The 10,293-nt window shown below is 48.7% G+C and overlaps 1 long non-coding RNA gene across 1 annotated transcript; it reads right to left on the reverse strand.

The window, feature by feature from the left end:
* Positions 1–3,398: 3,398 nt before the first annotated feature.
* On the reverse strand, positions 3,399–7,900 carry LOC128826052 (uncharacterized). The gene is made up of 2 exons (XR_008442781.1): positions 7,117–7,900; positions 3,399–6,094 (listed from the first exon to the last, which is right to left on the reverse strand). It is a non-coding gene; the product is annotated as an uncharacterized LOC128826052 (long non-coding RNA).
* Between the last annotated feature and the right edge of the window lie 2,393 nt (positions 7,901–10,293).

The raw sequence follows: 10,293 nt of genomic DNA on the forward strand, positions 1-10,293 counted from the left end.
CAAGCATGAGGCTCACAGAAGGTCCTATTGTGAGCTGGAGCCAGCCCTTTTGGGGTGTCGGGATAGAAGTGAAGGGTGGGTGAGGGAAGAATGCTGGAGACCCTCCCTCCTGACTCCCTTTCCCTCTTTGCGTCTAAATCAGCCTGCCTCTTTCCATAAGGGCAGAGGCCCTGTAGACATATGCAGGTGTCTGCACCTCTGCCCGGATAACCACCTGCGCACACAGGGAAACTTAATCTTCACCCCGGCTTCCTTGCAAACTCCTCTGCTTCTGCCAACACTGAGCAGAAATGCCTGCAGCCCCTGGGGCAAATGGGCCTGGAAGCACTCGGACCAGATTAATCTGTAACTGGGTGAGCCATAAAATGAGAAGCCCGTGAAGGTGTCCCTTTGTCGGACAGAGTCCCAGCGGGGGAAGTGCTTTGCCAGCTGCCAGCAGCAGAAAGAAGGGGACAAGACAGGGAGGACCCCTTCACTTTCCTTTATGGAATGGTTCCAAAGGAGATCAGCGTAGCTGCATTAACTCATCCTTCCTGCTGCAGCCCAGTGACTCTAAGCACACACTGGGGCAAGGACACTCGGACATTTCTTTGGCTAAACACTCAGGCTGAAGAGAGGGAAAACCAGGTTTCTTGTTCAAAAGAAGGGAATTGTCCTTTATGATATGGTGCAATTTGGGCATCTCCCAGCAGAGGGCGCCAGCAGCACGTAGGACTATAAATGCTACAAAAAGAACAACAGGAGTACTGGCTTCTGGCAAAGTGCTGGGTGGGAAGGGTAGCGGATGCTTTTCAGTCAGTCTGTGTAGAGAAAACCTCAGAAACTGCTGGGTGCTTTAAGGGATAAAGAAATTACAGTCAAATACATGCGAAAAGAAAGTGTCTCCGGGTAGGAAGAAAACCAGTGTCTCCATTGATCTCACCGGAGGGGTAAAAGTGTGCGAGATCTATTAAATGGGGGTGGAATCCACTCCCTAGGGAAGTGGTGGAAACGGCATCTCTTGGGCCACTCGAAAACTGGGCTGGTGGATAAGTGAGATAGGGAACAATCCTGAACTGACCAAGGAACAGGCTAGGTGACCCGCTGAGTTTTCTGCTGTCTCTTCATTTCTGTGATTGTGATACCTAGTGCAAAAATCTCATGTCCACTCACCCATCTAGAGTATCCGATGCAGGGTCTCCAGTCTGCTCTTCTCAATATATTACATCCGCAACTAGCCAAGAGCCCTGTGTGTGTGAGCCTTGTGCTTGTGTGTGACTGACGGGCGAGAGGATCAGTGTCTCCATATTGTCCTGGAGGCTCGCTCCTCAGCTGGAAAGCACAGGATTGCTGTGTCCTATGTAGAACAATCCCCTGCCTTCCTTGGGGCTGCAAGGGCAGGCTCCTGTATTGCAGAGAGCGTATGGTGGCACAGCCAGAGTGCTACCTCTGCTCTCCTCTGTCTGCATCTCACCAGGTTATTGCCTGCTGGGCCAGAATGACTTGACCATCATAGAAATGAGGGTGAGGGAAGGAAGCCAGAGAATGTGTCATTCCTTAAAAAGGGATGCGACATCACCCCCCCCCCCCCCCATGTAACAGTTCACTGTCGCCGTGGGTGATGTCTGGCACTGCTGTTATTTATTTTCTGTCTAGAATGGCTCACCAGGGCTACACCCCAATGCACAACACTTTTGCAAGGAGTTTGTCAGCAGAGCACTGAGCTCTGGCAGTTCCACGCCAGCGTCGGTCTAGGTACTTACATGTTCCTCAGTGCCCCGCAGTATCTGAGTGCCTGGCAGTTGTGAATGGCTTTTACCCTCCCTGTGAGGTAGGACAGTATTATCCCCATTTCACAGCTGGGGAACTAAGTCACAAGGGAGACTAAATGACTTGCCCAAGGTCACACAGGAAGTCCGTGGCAGAGCCTGGAACTGACCTCCCCGATCTTCTGACTCCCACGGCCCCCATCCAGTAGACCACGCTGCCAGTGGATGCCCTTAGGAAGTGAAGGTCTCTATGGTCCATCTGTATCCTAAACTCTGAACATCTCTCCCTATCCCCCATTCTAATCAATAGGCATTATGGGTGCTCAGTGCCTCAAAGGATTTGACCCCATTTAGGGAACCCTTCACTACCTAGTGTCTATATCAGCCTTGCTAGGAGTTTCCTTCTCATCTCCTTGCTGCTGTCTTTCTCCTGTATGTTGTCCCTTCTGGCTGGCCTGGCCAGGCAGCCAGTGGGGATGGCTGTCCTTGCATTGAGCAGTTTTGAATGTCCTTTCTGTGGCAACTGATAGAAAAGAGATTCATTGCATGCAGGAAAAAGGCTGAGATGTGGTGAGATTCCACACTTGTCTGCTGGGAGGTAACTATGGGGATCCTGCACTGTTCAGACCTGTAGCTTTCAAGGTACCTGGATTAGGACAGTGTCTTTGTACTGTATTTGTACAGCACCTAGCACAGTGGGGTCCTGATCCCTGACTAGGACTCCTAGGTAGTTACTACTAATAAAGCTGCTTACACAGCGTGAATAAAGTGCTTTATTGGGATCTTCTCTGCTTCTTTCTATGCTGGCTTGGAAGGGAGGCAAACTACCCCAGGCAGGGGTGCAAAGGTTATTTCCTTCAGCCTTATACTCATGGGAGTCACCCTATTGTTAGCAAGGCCAAGAAGGCTGCTCACCTGAATAAGGCCTGTAGGATGGACCATCTGTTACTCTTTTGCAGCCACTGGAAGCATGACCTAGTGGCTAGAGCAGGGGGGTCTATCTGCTAGGAGATCTGAGTTCTATCTCTGGCTCCATCACTGACTCGCTCCTTTTCCTTGGGAAAGTCACTAAACTTCTCTGCCCTTCAGATTATCCATCTGTAAAATGGGGATAATACCCACTGGATGCTGTGTTAGCTAACTAGCTACGTAGCCATTTTGGAGGGGAGGCACCATAGATCAGCAGGGCCATAGTGAAGACCCAAGAGCTTATGGGAGACCATTTTTCTCTGCTAATATTAAACAGGCTCTTTGGAGGTGGAATTGTGTAGTGATGGGACCGGAAATGGAATCTGAATTGTTGCATATTGGCGGGGGTTTAATTACAGCAGGGTGAATAGAAGTGAGTGCTAGCAATGATCTGGGAGACGCTCCATTTTGCTGCCTTGGAAGATTTTTGTTTCCTCTGTTCTCCTTGATTAAAATATGGCTTAAAAACCACAAAGGACAATGTAACTATTTTCCACCAGCATCAGCCTTAATTTTATTTATTTATTTTTAATCCTTTGTGTTTAGCTAGATGGCCCTTAGGGAGAACAAAGCATGTCTTTGGCAATTGGTGAGACTGACCAAGCATCTGTATACAGCATTTTGACAAATGTGGCTGCCAGGCAGATTCTGTCACATATCAGACCTGGGGGCAGGGATATGGACTATTTAAATATTTTATTAAAGCTAATGTTAAAATTATATAATCCACAGGTTGAGAAAAGAGTGTCTGTACATCTGGGTATAGTGCTTAGATTAGCCACAAATACAAAGTTTGTTTTTAAAGTCATAAGCTACATATAGTGCATAATCAGCAGTCACCCAAATTTAGGAGAATACATTTAAGAATACAGTTTAGATATTAGCATCCAAGTATTCGGGTACATCGCTCCTGAAAAGTTATACAGAGAGTTGTCTGTGGAAAGCACATACTGTAGATCAATGAGTGAAGATTGTCCCTCAGTAATTGAGAATGTAGGTAGGTTGTTCAGTCAGAAAATACAGTCCATGAGGAAATATTTCAGTTACTTTCCCCACTAGGCTTCTCATCCACACTCCAGCTCATCCCTCCTGGTATTGCTGATGTCCGGTGATGTGTTCTATGGAGCTTCTGATAGCATTCCACACCATGAGTTACTGCATCAGCCAAGCGTAGCATTGACCAATTCCACATTCTCTCAACACTCGCTCGTCTACACTGCTCCCAAAAACCAGCTTCTTGAGAATTGGTCTCCCTTCCCAGTGCTGGCCTAGCCTGCCCCTGCTTAGCTTGGAAGAGGATAGCTTGAAGCACTGTGGCTGCACCATGTAGTTCAGCACCCTTCTCTTGCACAGCTTGTCTGTTTCACACCAGCTTTGGGCCGGCATATTTAATAAGAGGTCAAGTTCATCCTTGATGTAACAACTTCTGTTGTCAAATGGCGTTACACCAGGGCTAATTTTGGCCTAGGAAATTCCCGGCACTTTGTTTTGCTGATTTGTACCTGATGGTTTGAGTCTCCCAGCAGAGGCCTGTCTGAAGCTTGCAAAAGCAACTCCTCCTCCCTGAGTTCCAAGGGGCTGCAATTGTAGGAGGGAGAAAGGCAGTGGCCTGATTGACCATAATGAATGGACCAAAGTCATCCCAGGTGTAAGCCCATCGGATTCCGTGCATATGTGGAGAAGAGGGAAGAGAAATCTAGAGCATCTCCCTTGTTTGTCCAGCGTTTGAGATTGGCACATGAGGCTCGATACCAAAGTCAGCCTCTCCCCCAAAGCAGGTAGCCTCATGTCACAAGCTGTAGCTGTTTGTTACACACTGAAGACGCTGTGGCTGATTCCCTGACCTGCGCAGTTATCCTTGGGGCTTGCACACTTCAGAGGCCTTGGATTCCACCCCTGCTCTCTATTCCCCTTCATGGTGCTGGTTAACAACTTCTTCACGCAGAGCAGCACAGTACTTAGGAACGTATCCAGGCTGCAGGTGGGGACGCATCAGACCTACAGCGGAAGGAGATGCTCCTCAGGGTGGGACAGCTACATGCAGGGCTTAGCTCGGTTCCCCAGGCCACCCCACTCCCTGAGGCCATGTCTCTGGGCACAGTGCCCTGGATTCTCGAGAGCAACCATAGCGAGGTCTAGATTCCCAGAAAGAAACATTCCCCCAGCAAGAGAGGGGTTAATGACTTGGCAGCCAAGCATAGGCTCCAGCCCCTGCTAACCCTGAGTGCTGCAGAGCTAATGCCCTTGCCTGCCCCTTAAGGGAACGGATTACTCCGTAACCGCTCTACTCTCTGGCCAGTGTGACTTGGGAGTGCTCCAGAGTAGTCCCACCCGGCGCTCTCTGGTTGGAAGAAAGATTGCTGTCAGTGGAGTGTGTTCTCGAGCCCTTCACTTGTCCAGTTTCTAAGGCTCCAAATGATGGGGCTTCCACCCACTAGCTCCCTGGGGGACGCTCTCTTTCAGCCCCATCACTCAGCCCTCTAACCCAGAGTGAGCTCTGCTTCCTGATGGGAGTCTCTTCCCACAGACTGCCAAGGAGGTTTTCTCTAAGTGCTAAGTGGTCGACAGTCCCCATCCTTGCTTCATCTTGCACCTGCAGGAGTTCCAAGAAGGAGGTTGGTTGTGAGACCGAAGGAGAGACCCTAAGATGATTTCTGACTTCTGCATTTGCCAGCTGGTTGAATGTCCTGCGTTATGTCCTAACAGAGGGGGCATTGCTGCAATGGAAAACGTGAAGTCTCTCTCGTTTGCGCTAAGGATTTGACAGCCCTGTTGGTTTCCCCGAGGTGAAAGTAGCTTGGCCGTGACCGTGACTCACTGATGAAACATGAGCCTGCCTGATTGCAGGCAGGATGTCATGAAAAGGCTGTTTCACCACTGTTCGGTGGCTACTTGTGCTGTGGCAGCAGATGCTCTAAGATCTTCAATGCCAATACGTGCTTCTGCCCTCCTATCTTCATCCAGCGCTGCAGACGCACCTCTGTTAGCTGGTGCAATTTCAGTTTGGGTGATTCCCGCAAGCCGCATGATCATGGAAGTCCACTGCAGTTCAACACTCTCCTTTGCACAAGGCAGTTAAATCTGGCTTTACCATAGGCCTGTCCACGTTTATTGAACAAGGCTTGAGACAAAGATTGAAGTGAAAGCAAGGATAAGGATTTGGAAATATAAGGTTACCGGTAAAAGAAAAACATAAGACACAAATTATAGTTATTGTCTCTTACCCCCGGAGGTCCCCCATCTCAGACTCTTCTTGGGGTTCTTTTGTCTTCGTAAATCCTCCAGCCTGCCCCAGGGCCAGCCTGTAAACAGGCTGTTGTTCTCCACCTCGATTGAGACTCCCTCGCCTCAGGTGGGAAGTTTCACTTCCAGCCGTTCTGGAACACAATGGCCTACATGTTAAATAACGCTCAAACAGCTTCCCCACAAACACCTTGCAATAACCTGGCAATCTTCTCGTTCTTAGCTTTCAACAGAGACCACCCATGACCCCCCTTAGGTGAAATATACCCCAGGGGTAATATACCTGCCTGGGGATGTCCGGGCATGTCTGTCACACTTGCTAGCAGGTGTGGGGGGAATACCCTGCTGGCAGCTGAGTGCTGAACTCTCATCCCCTGACTACACTGGGCTGAACCTGCAGCTAGAACGGAATGGCTGCCAGACGCTGCTGCTGCTCGTCTTTCAGCCAAATGCATCTGGACTGAGCTCTGGATTGTCAATGGGAGCCCGACTGTGACACTGTTGCTACCCAAAAGGGGTTAAAGGAATCTATTGCCCGTAGCATGGCAGGGGGCCAGTGTTCCTGCAGGGAAATTGTGCCTGTATCGTGGCGGGGTGCCAGGATGCCTATGGGGAGACTGGATTTGCTTGCGTTAAAATGTGTGCAGTTTAAAGAGATCAGTCGGCTTAATCTCCCTCAGCTGTGAAATAAATCAAGTGGTGCCGTGCTACCAAGCTTCTGGGCAGTGACCAGAGTTCTCTCGTCCCTGCCTGGATACAGTAGCGTTCGCTGCTCAGGGGCGAAGACGGGTGGCATCCCGTGCTATTGAAAATGGCTTGGGGATGTCTTAGACTGAGCCTCACTTATTCCTGCCCAATTTCAAGCATTTGGCCTCAGACTCAAGATTTTGGGAGAGCTTTTGGGCCCTTCCCTGAGTTCTCCTGCCTTCTGGTGACGTCACCCTCACAAATCCATGTGCAGAATAGCTGGGGATCATGAAGGCTAAATTGGATGCAGGTTCGTCACGTGGGGATGCCCATTCTGTGCTGCCGGAATAGATCCTCAGCTGTACGTTGCAATGTTGCTGCTCGTCTAGGAATCTGTATTTGGGCTGGGATAAAGAGGGGCTGGGATCTCCAAGCACGGAGGGAAGGAAAGGAACAAGCGATCCAGTACCTAATGATACCTGAGTACATCCCATCTCCTTGCAATGTGCTTCCTGACAGGCCGTTCTTAATCCCTTTTCTTCCTAGCAGGACACATTTTAATTTTCGGTCTTGCGTTGTTAGTTCGTCAGAGGCAGAGCAAGCTCAAAGAGGAGTCCACCCACCTCCAGGGCAGAAACTGGCTCTTCCGAGAGGTATGGTGGAGGGCACATAGGGGAGGAAACGGGGCTAGGAGCATATCCTAGCTCAAAGGGAAGGAATGCTTCAGTGCAGAAAACGGATGCTCGAAATCTGGTGAGGGGCTCCCTGTGGGATCAGTGAGTCACCCGCTCTCTCCTCTAAAAGTGGGCCTGGCTAGGGTAGGGTCCAAGTTGTTGATCCTCAGACAGGAAGGATGAATCAGACCCGCCTGTGATTGCGGTGCGAAGAGCCGAGCAAACGTCCATCCCCTTCCAAGTCTCTGCATTTCACAAACGTTTCATGCCTAACAAAATGCCGGAATCGTTTGTGACTGTCCTGGGATAAGTTCATCTGTGTGTCATGTCTCTGCTGAAGTCAGTGGGGTTGCCTGGGGCGGGGGTTGGGGGGAGGCAGGGACTTGACCCAATATATAATATATCCTATGGCCTAGAATATTTAAAGGTGACCAGTCACTTTTGGGGGCTTCTTTCTTTTCTTTTTCTTTCTTAGCCCCAATGTTTTGTAAAGAGGTTGATTTTCAGAGGGTGGGTGCTCTCTCAGTATCTGCTCCTTTTTAAGGCGTCTCAAGTTGGGCACTCAAAATCAGTAGCCGCTTTGGCAAATCTAAGCACAAAAAAAAATCACTGTGAGTTTTGAGTCCAGGTCACTAGACTGCATGTCTCATCCCCACAAACCATTGAAAACAAGGGAAGAAGTAATTAAGTAATGCACTACTCATCCCCTCGTCAGTTCCCTTTCTCAACCTCAGTTACTTTCCTTCCGCTGCCCCCCAGAACCACATCTCCGCCCTCATCCTGAGAGCCCAAACAAGCCCCCTTGAACTCTGACCATGTTTGTTGATGACATGTTCCTTGCCTAGGTGACTAATACAGGGATGGTGCGGCTTTCGCATGTAACCTGTGGGTGACTCTTGCATTGGTTTGTCTAGGCCAGTGGTTCTCAAACTTTTGTACTTTTGTACCCCTTTCACATAGCAAGCCTCTAAGTGCGACCCCCCCTTATAAATTAAAACACTTTTTAATATATTTAACACCATTATAAATGCTGGAGGCAAAGCAGGGTTTGGGGTGGAGTCTGACAGCTCATGCCCCCCATGTAATAACCTTGCGACCCCCAGATGTGTCCCGACCCCCAGTTTGAGAACCCCTGGGCTAGGCGAGGCGTCGTGCGAGAGTGCAGATGGTGACTTCAGCATGCTTCTTACATTTTTTCCTGTAGTGTCTGGGGAGGGAAAGGGTGTGAATGGTGATCAAAATTAGCAAGTGTTCAAAGTCTGGGATGAGATTTTTCTAAATGTCGCAATTAGAGGCAAAAATCCACATTTGTGGCTGCACTGGTATATTTATATTTATGGGCAGACGTAAGGCTGCACACTTGGGTGGGAAAGATGTGGGCTTAGGAAGGAAGTTTTTGGGGTGCTAACGTAGGAGTTCTATCAGGGCTTTGACACAGAAGCATCTCCCCTCTTCTAAGCCATCCCTGTTAAGCCCCTCCTGCTTCTATCTCCTCCCAAGCCAGAGCTCATCCACTCGTTCCCAGCTGGCTAGCCTCCCTCCCTGGCTTGCTAGAGGTATTCACGGGGCATTCCAGTGAGTCAAAGAGCTGATCAGGGAAAAGCAAACTACCAAACTTTGACAAAAAATGAAAACTTCCCTGAATTTCCCCCCTTCTCCCCTCCACTGTCCAGCTGTAGTCAGGGCCACCAAATGGCAACATTGGGGAAAGCTGATGGATCTTGGCAAAACTCAGTTAGTTGCCCTGAATAAGAGGAGTGACTCTTTGTAACAAGTTTTTAACAGTGGACGAAGTGGAGTTTGCAGAGAGGGGAGTTGTTGAGCTGCAGGACTCCAAGACACGGGGATTGGGAGAGGAGGCAAAAAAAAAATTTGTTTTAAGGGTAAATTTTATGTTTTCTGAAAATAACTTCAATAGAAAACTCTGCTGCCTTCTGAATTTAATCCCCAGGTGTGGCATGCACCCTCACTCTCTTCATTAATATGTAACATGGGAAGGGCTTTTAGCTTTGCTTGAAGTAGAAATTGCACTGAAGCCTTATCTGTGGAGTCACTACCAACTGTGTGTGTGTGTGTTTCTCCTCTCCTTCATTAACACACTAGAGCTGACTGGGAAAAGGTGTGTGTGTGTGTGGGGGGGGGGGTTTGTTGGATTTTCCCTGCTGAAGAACTTTGACTCTGTCCAAAAAAAAAAAAAAAACCACCCACCCTGAAAACTGTCAGTTTTCCAGTTTTCAGCAGCCAAAAATCAAAATATTTTCAGCAACTGAAAACTACCTTTCACAAAATTATCTTCTGATGAAGAATCCAAACATTTTGAGGACAGTGGACACGTTGCCTGAAAAAATTTAATTTGTCAAAAACCCAATTTTTGCATCTGAAAAAAAACCCGAAAAATGTTTTCATGGAAAATTATATACCAGCCCTAATCAGCCCGCAACTCCCATAGCAACTATACATAAAGGAGGATGAGTGTGTGTGATGCTAACTCCTAGTGTCTAAGACTTGGGCTAGTTGAGTCATAGACTCATAGACTTTAAGGTCAGATGGGACCATTATGATCATCTAGTCTGACCTGCACAACGCAGGCCACGGGATCTCACCCACCCCCTCCTGTAACAAACCCCTAACCTATGTCTGAGTTACTGAAGTCCTCAAATCGTGGTTTAAAGACCTCAAGGTGCAGAGAATCCTCCAGCAAGTGACCCGTGCCCCACGCTGCAGAGGACGGCGAAAAACCTCCAGGGCCTCTGCCAATCTGCCCTGGAGGAAAATTCCTTCCCGACCCCAAATATGGCGATCAGTTAAACCCTGAGCATGTGGGCAAGACTCACCAGCCAGCACCCAGGAAAGAATTCTCTGTAGTAACTCAGATCCCTCCCCATCTAACATCCCATCACAGACCATTGGGCATATTTACCTGCTAATAATCAAAGATGAATTAATGGCCAAAATTAGGCTATCCCATCATA

The sequence above is a fragment of the Malaclemys terrapin genome, chromosome 19 (genome assembly GCF_027887155.1).
Source record: "Malaclemys terrapin pileata isolate rMalTer1 chromosome 19, rMalTer1.hap1, whole genome shotgun sequence".
NCBI lineage: Eukaryota > Metazoa > Chordata > Testudines > Emydidae > Malaclemys > Malaclemys terrapin.